Here is a 16,252-nt window from a genome sequence, read left to right as displayed (position 1 = left end):
TTCCTGAGTCTTCTGCATTGGCAAGCAAGTTCTTTACCACTGAGCCACCAGGGAAGCCCTAGGTACCAATACTGTCCCCAGTTAAGCGAGGACAGTGACAAATGAGAAAACTTGAGGCATGGAGCAGTAACTCAATGAATACATGAATGTAAGAATGAACGAATGTTGACTTACATTAAAATCCCAGTCATCTGGTCTCTATAGAGTGCTGACCTGACAGTCCTTTCACCTCTCTGAGCCGCACCTCTACCTGTAAAATGGGGAAGTAAATCACTGCACCTGCACCTCACAGGGAGGTGCTGAGGAGGAAGCGAGTCTGTATGCGTCAAGAAAGCACCTGGCTAAGGTGCAAAATGGGCAAAATGAAGCTGGCAAAGGAAGGGAAAATCCCTTCCTTGCTTGGCCAGGTGACCTTGGGCAAGTCACACAACTTCTCTGAACCTCACTTCCTCAGCTGTAAAGTTGGGTTATGAGTACCCCCACACCCCCAAGGTGGTGATGAAGGAGGCTGCAGTCAAGCCTGCAAAGCCCTTTAGCTCAGCCAGTGACTGCCTCAGAGAAAGTCTCATGATGGATGAGTGGCCCTCACCCAGCCGGACCTGCTTTCCAGGACAGCTCACCGGCCAAAACGGACTCCTTGGAGGCAAATCCAACACATTCCTGCAGCACCAACCTTTCAAGCTGTCAGACAGGTGGGGGCACAACCCAGTGGGGGCACTCTTGCTTCCCCCAGATGAATAAATCATTACAGGAGAGTGTTACGCATCCCACCAGCATCCATAAGGACCTGAATTATGTATAAAAAGGCAGCGAAAGCAATTTATCCCAGGCACGTGCAAGTCATAAAATGGGAGTTCTCACGTGCCCGAGACAATTTTCAGATATTGCAGTTTTTATCAAAGCAAAAAGGCCGTCTAAAGGAGCACCCTGCCTCATGGGTGCGGGGATGCCTTAATCGGGTTTATTTATTATCAGAGGAGAGTAATCTAACTCTCCCTCCTGGTTCTGCCACCTCCCCCACCCACTGCCCCAGCCTGGCTGCTTCTCAGCTCAGGAGTTCTAGATTTGGAGGATCAGCTGCCCAGAGAAACCACCTTCCAGGTAGGAAAGCTGCTGGGATCATGGGAGTGGGACCAGGTATGCTCCAGATGCCTGGAGGGAGATGGGAGAAGGGAGCAGGAATTGCAAGAAGAGAAAATGGTCCAGGGGCAAGAGCTCTACTCTAAGCCAGAGCTCCACTGTCCCACTTTCTTTTTTTTATTATAATTTTTTTAATTTACTTATTTTATGTTTGGCTGTGTTGGGTCTTCAGTGCTGTAGGGGCTCTTCTCTAGTTGCAGCAAATGGAGACTACTCTCTAGTTGCAGTGTGCGGGCTTCTGGTTGCAATAGCTTCTCTTTGCCGTGGCTTCTCTCGTTGCAGAGCGCAGGCTCTAGGGTGTGTGGGCTTCAGCAGCTGAGGCTCTCTAGCTCTCGAGCACAGGCTCCGTGGATGCGCACAGGCTTAGCTGCTCCAAGGCATGTGGGGTCCTCCCAGATCAGGGATTGGACCAGTGTCTCCTGCATTGGCAGGAGGATTCTTTACCACTGAGCCACCAGGGAAGCCCCAGAGTCCCACTCTCACCACTGATTGATCACATGTGGGGAAACCAGGGCACCGCAAGGCTGAGCAACTACTTGCTCAGGGTCACGTGAGGAGAGAGAAGAGAAGCTGAAACAACAGTGCAGTCAGGCTGACAGACATTTATTCGGGGCCTTCGGTGTACGGGCGCTGGGGATACACGGTAGAGATGTCCATGAACAAGTGACTTCCGGCTGCCCCTTCCAACAGTTGCCCTCTGTCTCTGGGCTTCCACCCTGGGTTGCTTTGCCACTGATGCTCAGATGTGCCAAGTGCACTCCTATCCCAGGGCTTTTGTACTTGCTGTTCCTTCTGCCTGAAACTCTGTTCCTCCAGATCTTTGCATAACTGACTCCCTCCTTTATGGCCTCTGCTTAAATGTCACCTTCTCAGGGAGGACTTCCCTGACCACCTTATCCAGCTGGCAAGCCCTTCCCACGCTCCAAGGCTCCATCCCCTTGTCACATGTTGGGTTGTCCTGAAGCAAACAGTGACAGAGTGTGGAATATAGGGGGGAAAGGAGGTTTGAGGAAAGGGGAGAAAATCAACCATGATACAGTTTCAACAAAGCCTCATTCATACAGATGAAGAACTCTGCAAGCACATATTATACCCCCAGATGTCCTGAGTCAGCTTGAAATGTACCTCCTCCAGTCGTAGTCCCTGGATGCAGGTTGCCCTGGAAAGGGTGTGAGCCTGGCAAGGTGGCTCTGTGGCTCAGGCTGACCCTGAAGGACCTGACAGGCGCAGGCTGTCTGCTGACTGCCCTCCCATAGCCAACCAGCAAGTCCTTCCTTGACAGGCCATGTGGGTGAAACATCTGCTTGTTTACAACACACCTGATCTGCTTGAAATCTCTTCCCAGCACTTAACCACCACCCAACCCAGTATATGTCTATGTTGTTGTTTTTTTTCCCAGTTTTTTATTCATTAAAATAGTATAGAGATGCAGTTGTTTAAATGTGTCAAAAAGTAAGAATCACCTGGACTTCATGTTAAAAAAAAATAGATTCTCAAGAGTCCAACACAAACTGTACAAATTGAACAGACAATCTACAGCTATAACAAGTATCCTGGTGATTGTTATTATCTGACAAGTTTAGAAAACATTGGTAGGTTAGAAAATCCATGATGCTATCAACTGCAGTCAAAACCTGACCCACCGATTTTTGCATGGATCTGTATGTTCCTTTCCGGTGGTCAGGGGTTCTTGCCCACTTTCAGCCGGTGTTCTGAAAGATCTTTTGTGTCTGAAGGTACATTTCTTATGCATCCATGGAGAGAGATTTACTCCACGTCCACCTACTCCTCCACTATCTTGTCTCTCAATACATGTCTATATATTTACTTATTTATCATCTTTGCACATAACCCCAACTGCTGTTTTCAAGAATATACACAATGGCTGTCTTGTTCTTATTGCCTAGAACACTGATTGGCATAGAGCAGATACCCATTAAAAATGTGCCCAATGAATGAGTGGAGAAGGCAATGGCAACCCACTCCAGTACTCTTGCCTGGAAAATCCCATGGACGGAGGAGCCTGGTAGGCTACAGTCCATGGGGTAGCAAAGAGTCAGACACGATTGAGTGACTTCATTTTCACCTTGCACTTCCCTGCATTGGAGAAGGAAATGGCAACCCACTCCAGTATTCTTGCCTGGAGAATCCCAGGGACGGAGGAGCCTGGTGGGCTGCCATCTATGGAGTCGCACAGAGTCAGACACGACTGATGTGACTTAGCAGCAGCAGCAATGAACAAGTGACTTCTTCTGTTCTGAACTTAACAGAGAAGACTGGACAGTCAACAATTACGTTTCAGCACAGTAAGTACCATCAAAGGGGATATCCCAAGGGCAGTGGTGGTGGGAGGGTGGGGGGTGGCGGGCGGGTCTCTAACCCAGCCTAGGATGGGGAGCGTCCAGGAAAGTCTGTCTGACTCCAAGACAATGGCTATTCCTACTTCATCGGGATAGGACAGGCGGTATGGAAGCAGCTGCCACTGCACCTGGGGCTTCTCCATCATCTTGATGTGTCGGGCACGGTTACTTAACCATTTCATGTTTTTATATATTGCCTCTCCAACCAGGTTATAACTTCTCTGAGCTCAGGAAGCATGTCTTACATTTCTTTATCCCCTTCAATGCAAGCACTGTGTTTCGTGCACTGCTGACACTCACTGCATAATCACTAGAATATATTAGTCAGGCCTATAAGAATGAAGCAGCATGGCTGTGGGTGGCTAAGTTTTCTGACCTCCAGTAGGGACACAAGGTCTGTGAAAATAAAAACAGCTCTCACCTACTGAGCACCAGCTCCAAACTGCTACTGTGCCAAGCACTTTGCATACAACACACTGTCAGTTCTCATGGCAGCCTTGAAAGGCAGAGGCCTGAAAATCAGTTCCATTTTACAGATGAGAAAACTGACACTCAGAGAGGGGAAAACACTTTCCCAAGGTCACACAGTCAATATGTGGTCGAGCCTCCAGACAAGCCTAAGCGGGTGCTCTGAACCATTACACTGATATTTTAAGGTTAACGTGACAGTTTTAAAGCAGGATAGAATCACAAAATCTGGGTTGTGAGATCAAACATCCCCATAAGCCTGAAGTTGCTAGGGTCTCTGTGTATTCAGGAGGACCGGGAGCATGACAAATGGCCACCCAGCCCCCAATCAGTCTCACCTCTGTAGTAATTCCTGATGTCTTCTCTCAGGCACTGGTTGTGCCCCCACCAGAAGAAAGGACCGGAAGATGTCTCCAAAGGAGATTTCTGTGACACAATGAAGATTGGGTGATGGCACTCAGATCATTGCAAACATGGAAACCTGGCTTTCTCAGCACACTGAGTGTGGAATCATCTCATTCGCCACACTTCAAGACCAGTGTGTAAACCAGATGACAATTTGATCATGTGCAAAGACAAATGACTACAGTTGGGATTGGCTCAGAAAGTCTACACAACCAGTACTTTCTCTCCTGGTAAGAAGACCAGTCTGGGGAAACAAATACTAATCTGGTTTCTTGCTGAATAAAATTGGGACAAAGAAAGACAGATGTATCCACTGAATGTTTAGTGGCAGTTGACTCAAATGACTGGGAACAAGCATTTCATGGAAAAGATAGTTCAGATGGGATCATAACCTGTTGTTCAGTCACTAAGTCACGTCCGACTCTCTGCAACCCCACAGACTGCAGCATGCCAGGCTCTCCTTTCCTGTACTATCACCTGGAGTTTACTCAAATTCATGTCAACTGACTTAGTGATGCTGTCTAACCATCTCATCCTCTGCCACCTCCTTCTCCTTTTGTCTTCAATCTTTCCCAGCATCAGGGTGCTTTCCAATGAGTTGGCACAGGTGGCCAAAGTATTGGAACTACAGTTTCAACATCGTCCCTCCAATGAATATTCAGGACTGATTTCCTTTAGGATTGACTGGTTTGACCTCCTTCCAAGAGACTCTCAACAGTCTTCTCCAGCACCACAGTTTGAAAGCATCACTTCTTTAGCACTCAGCCTTCTTTATGGTCCAACTCTCATATCCATACACAACTACTGAAAAAGCCATAGCTTTGACTGTACTTTGTTGGCAAAGTGATGTCTCTGCTTTTTAACATGTTGTCTAGGTTTGCCATAACCTGCCTTCCAAGGAGCAAGTGTCTTTTAATTTCATGGCTGCAGTCACCATCTGCAGTGATTTAGGAGCCCAAGAAAATAAACTCTGTCACTGTTTTCACTTTTTCACCTTTGATTTGCCATGAAGTGATGGGACTTGATGCCACGATCTTAGTTTTTTGATTGATGAATTTCAAGTCAGCTTTTTCACTCTCCTGTTTCATCCTCATCAAAAGGTCCTTTAGTTCCTTTTCACTTTCTCCTGTTAGAGTGGTAACATCTGCATATCTGAGGTTGTTGATATTTCTCCTGGCAATCTTGATTCCAGCTTGTGATTCTTCCAACCTAGCATTTCACATAATGTACTTTGCATAATAGGGCTTCTCTGGTGGCATAGTGGTAAAGAATCTGCCTGCCAATGCAGGAGATGTGGGTTCAATCCCTGGGTAGGGAAGATTCCCTGGAGAAGGAAATGGCAATCCACTCCAGTATTCTTGCCTGGGAAATCCCATGGACAGAAAAGCCTGGTGGGCTACAGTTCATGGGGTTGCAAAAGAGTCGGACACAACTTAGTGACTAAATAACATACAACAATATTTCGTATAGCACAGCAGAATACAGCAAACTCAGCATGTAAGTTAAATAAGCAGGATGACAATATACAGCCCTGTTGTACTCCTTTATCAACTAATCAGGTGTTCATAACTCTTAGAAGTCAATTGGCAGCAATATCTGCCTCCATCCTGTGGCAGAGATTTTGGTCATTGTTGAGAGGCAATTGCCAACTCCCTTTCCTATGGTTGTTTAACATTATAGAGATTAGATAAACATACACTCACTTTCCTTAGAACTAAGGGTTGCCATATCTGGCCAGTGACACATAATGGAAAGTCATCTTAGGGGCTTCTGGGAAGATACTTGCCTTTCTGGTGAAAAGTACAGAGGCAAGAGAAGAGCTCACTGGTACTACCTCTTTCCCTTTCCTTTTGCTTAAAAATGGATGATAGCCAGAGCCATCTTTCAACCATGAGTGAGATGAAAAGTCAAAGTGCTAAGACTTATGGAATGGAAAGAAAAAAAGAGTATGAATCATTGATAATATTGTCGGCCTGATGCACCAAACCTGAAACTTCCTACATCTGGACTTCCCATTAGAGAACACCATTAAATGTCTTTGTCGCTTAAGTCTTCGTTGTTTCAGTTTTCCATTACACAATTACAAATCACTTCAAAATTAAGCAGCTTTAAACAACCATTATAATCTCTCGTGATTCTGTGAGTTCACTGGGCTCAGCAGGACAGTTATTCTCTCCACACGGTATTGACTAGAGTTGCAATCATCTGGAAGCTCGACTGAGTCGAATGCCCAAAGGAGCTCACTCACATGACTGGCAGCTGGCTGGGAGCTCAGCCTTTCTCTGTATGACTTGCATTTCTCATAACAAATTATAGAGCATCACTTCCACTCCATTCTATTTTTCAAAGTAGATCAGAGGGTGAGCTCAATTCAAGAGGAAAGCAAGGAGACACTGCTTCTTAATGGGAGGAATGGCAAGGCAGTTCCAGCCACCTTTAATTCACCACAGTTATCAATATGCTTTTATATGACTTGCAACTGAAAGCATTTCCCTAAGTGCAGCGCTTTCCCTTGGAAACAGCAAGACCCCCTGTCCACTGGGACAAGCTGCAGTGGCTGCACTGCCAAGGTCGGCATTTGCAACTCTGTCCTCCGGGCCTCCACGGCAGATCATGATGGATACAACCTTGCCTTAAACGTGTTAATACCTTCAATCACATGACAGACAAGTTTTGCAGGTCTTGGAGCCATCCTGCCTCTTTGAGGTGACTTTGTACTGCTCTGCTTTGATCTATAATATATTGACTTCTTGGTTTAACTCTCAGAAAGGCAATCTTCACTCCCTGTGTTCTCCAAGTGCTTAAGAAAGCATCACTGTAGCCCCCTAAACCTGGCAGCCATCTTCATCAGGATGATTATTCTTCTTGCCCTGTCTCCATCCCAGGGTCGCTTAAAGAATCAGATGGAATGATGGCTGGAAGTATCTTGGAATGGTTAAGAGGGATTATTAATATCATAATCAAATGAGCATGTTGTGTCAGTTACAGCTTTTTTGGTAAAAGTTACATAAAACCCTATACAATCCTGCCAATGTAAAAGGAAGAAAAGGTGGCCAGAAGTCTGAGGGAGCCATGCCAATTTCGGGGATGGCAGGCTCGAGCAACTCAAACATTGTCAGCGGGACCTATTTTCTCTCCACATCTTGGTCCTGATCTCCTCCAGGTTGCTTCATTTCTCAACAGGACAGGCTGCCAACAACTTCAGGTGCACATCCCCCTGGTCTCTCCTCTCCTAACTCTTTGTTTTTTTAATGTATTTATTTTTATTTATTCATTTATTTTTGCATGTTCTGGGTCTTCGTTGCTGTGAGGGCTTTTCTCTAGTCGTGGTGAGTGGGGGCTACTCTCTTATTGTGGGGCACAGGCTCTGGGGCATGCAGGCTTCAGTAGTTGTGGCTTGCGGGCTCAGTAGTTGTGGTTCGCAGGCTCTAGAGCACAGGCTCAGAAGTTGTGGTGCAGGGGCTTAGTTGTCCCTCGGCATGTGGGATCCTCCCAGATCAGAAATTAAACCCATGTCTCCTGCACTGGCAGGCAGATTCTTCACTGCTGAGCCCCCAGGGAAGCACGTTCCCTAACTCTTTAAACAAAACTCTTTCTTCTGACTGATATTGGTCCAAGTTGAGCAAAATGCTCAACTTTTAACCAATCTTTATGGCTAAGGGCATGTAATAGGAAGGGGAGATAGACATATGATATAAAGGATGGATGCCTTGACAGGTACCCTGTGGGTGAGTAGAAGCACAGATGTGCAGAGAGAAGCAGGGAACAGAGTGGTCATGGCAAGAAGTGGAAGAGAAAGACCGAGCAGCTCCATGAAGAAAGGCAGAAGGGACTTTCCTCCCTGGCTTTTTGTTTCCACCCTTGAGGAAAGAATCAATCTTGGTAGAGGACATCTACAGTGACTTGATACTATACCCAAATTTTCATAGCAGATTGTGCAGTGGTTAAGACTCTGAACTCCAAATGCAAGGAGCACAGGTTTGACCCCTGGTCGGGGAACTAAGATCCCACATGCCACACAGAGTGGCCAAAAAAAAAAAAACATGTGGGGGATATTTGAGCTGGAACTTTATCTTGAAAACTGAAACTAAAGCTTATCAACCTAACACAATTAAGGTTACCACTTCAACGACATATGAATTCTTATGAAGAGTGAAAAGTAAATTAAGTAGTCAGGGGGGTTTTTTGGTGTAATTTTTCTGACAAAATCCTTCATTTCAGCTTTGGCTTTCATAGGATGATAGCAAAAAGGTCATTTAAAAAAATATTCAAGGGCCTCACCAATTTTTCCCAAGGCCTTCTGGAATCTTTTGATATTTAAATCTTTCTCTTTTGAAGTGCTCACCGTGTCACTTTCCTTGTCATTTTTTTTTCTTCAACTGTTAACTCTTTGGGGGGAAGGGATATTAAAAACATTGAATAACCAGTATGTCAGTATCAAATGATCAGCCCAGTCACTGCAACAGCCATCATGGCCGAATCTGTGGGTTCCAGCTGAGTATCAATATTGATTGTTCTAAAACCACCAGACTCCCAAGGGTTGTCTGTGGTTTTTCTGTTCTTTAAGCACGTGTCATCAACCTCATGGAATCCTGCACTTTGGGCAATATTTTCAATCAAACATTTGCAGCTGGTTTATACTGTGTATGTACCAGGGTCAGACCATCAATGAGTGGCTGATTCTCTTTGACAGGACTCACTGGTTGTAAGAAACAGCAACCCCTCCCAGGACTTGTGACAGGCACTCAAAATTCAGGGGGTCCTTCAGAGAGACTGAGCCACAAGGTAGATGGTGTTGTAGAAAAGGATTCATGCTAGTGTTAATCATTAAAATTTTTAACAAGTAATGTTATATAATTACTGTAAGCTTTGAAGGACAACTTTTATATCTCTAAAGAACCCCATCATCTCCAGGACTCAGATGATAAATACTCAACAACAAAGACTCCTTGAATTTTGTTTGTGAACTAATTTTTATGGATTGCCCTTTCTTACAATCAATAAATCTTGCAAAAGACTATTAGGATTTATATATATAGGGTCACCAGATGGTTTCAACAGAAATATCAAAACCACTTGGAAAAAGACACAATGACCATGAGTGGGTCTGATGTTTCTAAATTTCTTTCCTAAGTGAAATGCTCAAATATCAGCCTATGTAGTTCAAACTGGAAATCCTATTTATAAAATTCAGGACAGATTCCTTACACAACTGTAGATGTTAGTTCACCAATTCAGATAGGCGTGAGGCTTGTGTTGTTAATCATGGGACAGAAAACAGAGTAAACACACATGAGGGAAAGAAGCAGCTAAAATGATGAATTTCTCCATCTTGTCTCTTTGCTGAGCCTTTGGAGTTCTGATCCGCAGACTTAGGAGTTAGGGCTGAGGTGGTTACAGGTCACTGGGTATCTTCCTAGCCCCAGTTTTGAGGAACAGCAGCAATTACTTCATGTTCTGCAAAGCTAATTAACTCGAATCAATCAAAGCCTTGCCCAGATCGGAAACAGTTTTGAAAAAAGACTTCTGAATTCTGCAAACAGTGAATTTTCCTTAATTAACATATTAACATACATCCTTCCCATGCCTCAAGTCAGAGCATTTTCATTTTTGGGAAGACAAAAAGCAAGAGCATCGGAAGCTAACAGTGTCATTGGTTTTCAAAAGAGAATAGTGGTAAAAGGCTGTGGTTTTTACAGCCAAACAGGTATGGATGTAAATCCTGGCTCTGCTGCTTGCTCACTGAGTGACCTTGGATGAGTCATCTAACTTCTGTGTGCCTCAGTTTTCTCATCTGTTAAGTGAGGGAAACAATAGTATCCACCTAATGAGGCTTTAATATTAAGTATAAGGTGTTCTCAAGCCCTAACACATAATGAATATCTGATAATCATTATTAATCTGACACAGATGGTGGACAATCTGGATTTTTTTCCCCTACTAGGCCATTATTATTCCTTGTAGTAATAGCCTCTTGGGTTTCCTTTGAGTAACCACCCCCTCTCTACTAATAGGGAAGTTCAAGAGGGACTAGATAAATTCACCTCAATTTCAGGGCTGAAACTGTGTATTAATATCAGTTTACTAGGACATCACAGACTGGGTGGCTTAAACAACAAAAATTTTCTCAAAGTTCTGGAGGCTAGAGGTCTGAGACCAAGGTGCTGGCAGGATTAATGTCTTCTGAGGTCTGTCTCTCTCTCCTGAGCTTGCAGATGGCCGTCTTCTCCCTGTGTCCTCACAAGCTCTTCCCTCTGTGTGTCTGTTCTAATTTCCTCTTCTTATGAGGACAACAGTCATATTGGATTGAGGCTCACCCATATGCTCTCATTTTACCACAATTACCTCTTTAAAGATCCTACCTCCAAAATATAGTCACATTTAAGAGATACTGAGTGGGGGTGGGGGGAGGTTGTGGTTAGGACTTCAACACATGAATCTGGGGGAGACAAAACTCAACCTATAACAAACTTGTGACCCATATCTGGCCAAAATATTTCCCTCCCCTTGGTCAGAGTGATTGAGTCCATCCAAGACATTTTTTAAAAACTTAAGTACAGGGAATTTCTTCATTTCCAAGATTGTTGTTGCCAAATAAATAAACAAATATATATCTATATATAATGGAACTGCTGGGGTTACCATATGGAAAAGGTCAGTATAGAAGAAAACAGAGATGGAAAGATATAGTCCTGATGTCATCATCTGAATCCCTGGGTCCAGCTGAGCCTAAAGCTTACATTGACAGTTCATTCATATGATTCACTAAACATCCCCTTTCGTGACTTGAGCCAGCTTGAGTTGGTTTATGTCACTCCCAACCAAAGAAGTCTTACCCAGCATAGTCCCCACTTAATTATTAGGCAACTTGTAGATCCTAAAGAAATAGAAAAGGATCAAGATACTTTCCAAGGACTGGAAAGTGGAAAGAATATTTACAGAAAAAATTGGGTAGGAATCATGAGCACATAATAAAGGGGTCCAGGTATGCTCAGTTGCTCAGTCGTGTCCGACTCTTTGGGACCCCATGGACTGTAGCCCACCAGTCTCCTCCGTCCATGGGATTTTCCAGGCAAGGATACTGGAGTGGGTTGCCACTTCTTCCACCAGGGAATCTTCCTGACCCAAGGATTGAACCTGTGTCTTCTGTGCCTCCTGTGTTAGCAGGTAAATCCTTTACCACTGAGCCACCGGGAAAGCCCCATAATACAGGGGACAGAGTAGATTTAAGAACAGATGCGTATTCCTTTGAGCTTACTGTAATAAATTTGACTGCATAGTTGTTAAGGCAAGTAGTTCTTCATTAAACCACAGGTTTCTGAGAGACAGTAATAGTATCTTGTTCAGGTGCAATGTACCCCAAGTGTCCAAGCACTCAAAAATATTTGTGGATTTGAATGGGCTTACTAAGAAATCTTTTGCATTTTATGATTTAACATACACAACCTTTAAATAATGAATTTGCCATAGTGTTATATTTGCAAACTACCAGTACACTCAGTGTTGGAAAATTACATTGATAATCATATAGTAGTTGAGTATAAATTTTAATAAGGCCTAATAACTCAAAGAGGAAACTTTCAAATGCATCCCCTCACCATTAGCTGACCTGTAACTGGCCCCTTCTTTACCCATAAATTGCATTGTAATTCTCTATTGCAATCTACAATTGCTTTCCTTGGGACCCATTACAGCCCCTTATGAAAGAGGTTTGGATGGGAAAAGGAAAGAAGGTATGTTTACAACACTAGGTAGCAGTATGTAGTGAGAAGAGTCTGGCCTCCTCCATTTGGCTTATAGCACTGGAGAAGAACCCTGAGCGTGGGATATGCTGAGTTTCTATCAAGCTGCTGGTTACCTGCCTACTCTCCCCTGTGGAGAAAGATTACTTCTTACCCTGGAAAGTAAGTAAATGTCTCGGGAACATGGAGCTTGTCTCTATGGTTCCTGCCTAGAAGGTAAGCAAATATCCTCCAGGAAGAAAAGCAAACTTTCATGCTTTTTTTTTTTGCTCATACTGAACAACTTATGGGATCTTAGTTCCCCAACCAGGGATTTAATCCATGTCCCCTGCAGTGGAAGCACAGAATCTTAACCACTTGACCACCAGGGAAGAAGGGAACTTTCTCCTCGTGGAATGTCTCCAGGAAGAGAAAGGTTCTGTATCTTCAATTTGCTATTCAATCAGCCTTGAATGAAACCTGTCAGCACCCTTTCCTTGGGAAGGTCCAGACCATATAAGAACCCAAGAAATCCAGGGAGAACTGTCTTCCAACAGATACGTACAGAGGTGATGATGCCATAGGATGGAAGGAAACTGGATCCGTGAATCACCAGGTAGAGGACAGCCTTTGCCAACCCACCTGAGGCTTTATGTGAGTAAAAAACAAACCTTTGTGATATTCAATCACTGAGATTTCAGGTCTTGCCTATTCTCACAGCTAGCATTAACAATCCTATCAAAAATGACTTTAACATACACTGAACAAGCTTGTATGAGAAATAAGAGAGCTACAAGATATATAGTAAACTCCAAATGATAAGAAATGGGGTGGGATTCAGGAGAGGGTAGATTATGACAAAGTTGTCACCTTACTTGTGAAGGTGTGAAAAGAAGCAAAATTTGAGAGAAGCCACGTCCATCCAGGAGCCCATGCCCTCAGGCTCAGCACATCCAAGAGTAATCAGCCCACCTCACTCATGAGCATCTACACTGGAGCCAAAGCTGCAGATGACTTTCACTCTGGTTTAGACGTTTTCAGATCATCCTAAGCTCAATTACAGCTAAACCAATAATACGCCCCAAATATCATTATTGGAAAATCACCAACCAGGCCCACTAATTGTATTTGCAGCCTCTTCATCATATTAGTAAAGCAATGAGTACAGCATGATCTTCCCAGGAGACAGCCACTCACAAGGCCAATTTCCTTAGGAAGAGACTTTCATATTGCACCAGCTTGGAACTAATGTGTCTCGGGAAATCAACTGTCAGATCAATGACATCTGCAACCAGAAAATATTTGGAGAAAACAGCAGAGTACAGCCTGCAGTTGAGACTGGCATGATCCTTACTTGTCACTTGGAAGCTGCTGTCACTCAGAACCTTCGAGGTTTTCCAAAGGGTCAGTTTGGAGATGCTATTCACATTCCTTGGCAAGACACAAAGAAGCTTCATTGTAAGACTTCATGGTTGTTTCCTGGGAAGCTTGTTGTATCATGACTGACCTGAAAAAAGCAAATGACGTTTACTAAGCTCCTTCTGTGTTCCAGGCTTGATGGCTTGAGTGGTATATACAGAAATAAGCAATCTTTATGGAAGTTCACAAAGGAATTCAAATTCTGACTCTGAAGCTTCCTAAAACAGTTTAATTTGGTGAGTCTCAATTTTCAAACCTGCATAATAGGAATAATAATACCTACTTTCCAAAAGCATTTCAATCATTGAAGAGAAAGTATGTAAAGTGACCAGCGTAGTACATGGCACATAGTAGCTGCTCACTAAATAGTCCCTGCTATGACTGAAAATACCTCTTTTTAATTGAACTTAACCAATAGTCATTAAAGAACTTAATGCTCATCCTCAACTGAACCACTTGGGAATTAAGGAGTTCACGCAACAATCTAGATTGACCTCTATAACCCTTCCATCCAAATATAAAAGGCATCTCATTTTGCTTTTGAAGTAACAGAAAGAAATTTTCAACTTCTCTTCTATATGTTTTTCTTGTTTTTCCTTTTTTTTTTTTTTTTGGAGTTTTTTTAGGAGTATCCGAAATTCTAGCAGTTTCAGATAAAAATTAAAAAGTCAATAAAAAAGGAAGAAAACACAAAAAGCTTGGAAGAATGAGAAGTATTTAACAACTCATAATGCTGGGGTTCCTTCTGAATCAGGTAGGACTAGGATTGAATTCTAGATTGGGCACTTATCAACCATGTGACTTTGGGGAAATAACATAACTTCTCGGAGTCATGGTCTACCCTATGCAAAATGGAAATGCCATCTGCCTCAAAGAGTTAAGGTGAACCTTAAAATAAGATGATAAGGTTAAATAAAATGATAAATTTTTAATGAATGTTGGTTCTTATCCCCTCCTTTTCATCACCCATCATTATAAGGATCAAATTGATTTGTTAAATGTGGGCTAGGCACCGTGGTGGACACAAGGAATATAGTGGTAACCATGACCAACCAGGTCACTGTTTTCACATTTCAGACCACATTCTGGAGGAGAATAGAAAAATTACTAAGTCAGTTCCACAAATCAATGGGAAAGTACACTTGTGAGAAGCACTGGGAAGAAATAATATAACATGCTAATGAGAATTTTCTAAGAGGACTTGGCTGAAGTGTTGAGAAAGGCCTCCCAGAAGATCTCCCTTGCCCATTCTGGGTTCTAAGCATATTTGCCAATGCTGAGAGGCTGGAAAATGTCTCTGAGAGAATAAGCACAGGGCCAGATCATGCCGAGCCTCACAGGGTGAATGACAGGGCCTCCACATCGCACAACCACAGGAGACACCAATTACACTGAACACACAGCCCTGATGCAAGACCAGCAGCCCGGGTAGGCAATATGCAGAAAGAGAAACCACAAAGGACCAGAAGCATAAATAAAATACAAAGGTTGTATAAGAGAAAGTGTTCAGAAGAAAAACAAAAGTCATGGAACTTTCAAGTGCAGCCGTGATGGAGTAACTGAGGCAGACAATATTCCCAACAAATATTACTGGAAAAGCTGGATAAAATACAAACATCCAAAAATTCTATTTGAGGCACTTTCCTGATAGTCCAATGGTTAAGACTCGATGCTGTAAATGCAGGGGTGCTGGGTTCCATCCCTGGTCAGGAAACTAGATCCCACATGCCGCAATTAAAAGATCCCACATGTGGCAACAAATATCTTGTGTGCCACAACTAAGACCTGGTAGAGCCAAATAAATAAATTTTTTTCAGGAACTTCTGAGAACCCCAAGCAGGAAAAATACAAAGAAAATCACAGCTAAGCATATCACAGTATAATAAAAATATAAAAAATTTTCCTCATCTGAGAACAAATGAAATAGTAAAGGTTTTAAGAGATTGTCTTTTAATTTACCATTAACAACATGCTTGCAATAATATTTTTTAATTAAAAAAAAAACAAAAATTTTTTCAAAAGCATCAGAAAAAAAGAAAAGACATTAACTGCAAGAAAGCGATAGAATTGAATTGACTTTTCAACAGAGATGATGGAAACAAAAAGATAGGAACTTATGTCCAAGTTAGAATTCTATAATACTGAAAATATTCTTCAAATACAAAAATGAAATAAAGAGGACTTTCCTGGAAGTCCAGTGGTTAAGACTCTGAGCTCCCGATGCAGGGGGCACAGGATCTAGCCCTGGTCTGGGAATTAAGATTCTGCATACCACACAATGTAGCTAATAAAAAGTAAAACAAAGATATTTTTAAACTAAAAATAATTTTTAAATAAATTTTATTTTAATTTTAAAATAAAACTCAGGGGATCCAACTAAATTAAATACCAAAGGGGACTATTCAGGCAAAAGGAAAATGATCCTAGACAGAAATGCAGAGAAGATTGAAGAGTCACAGGAAAAGTAGTGAGTAAATCTAAATGAATATTGAAAACAATAACAATAATTTTCTATGGGGTTTTAAATATACGTAGGTTTAAATGAATCAACATTAAAAACAAAAGGCTAAAGAAAGATAAATTACTATGTAATAGGCCTAAGAATGTCTGAGAAATTATAAAAGTACTGATTTATATTGGACTCAAATAAACAAAGGAGATATGTTTTAATTTTCAGAGTAATTACTAAAAGGAGATATAACTAACAAATTAATAAAAGAGAAACTGGTTTCACTAAAA

This window comes from Cervus canadensis, chromosome 1 (assembly GCF_019320065.1).
Source record: "Cervus canadensis isolate Bull #8, Minnesota chromosome 1, ASM1932006v1, whole genome shotgun sequence".
NCBI lineage: Eukaryota > Metazoa > Chordata > Mammalia > Artiodactyla > Cervidae > Cervus > Cervus canadensis.
The sequence above is the reverse complement of the archived record's forward strand: the minus strand, read 5'-3'. Positions refer to the sequence as shown.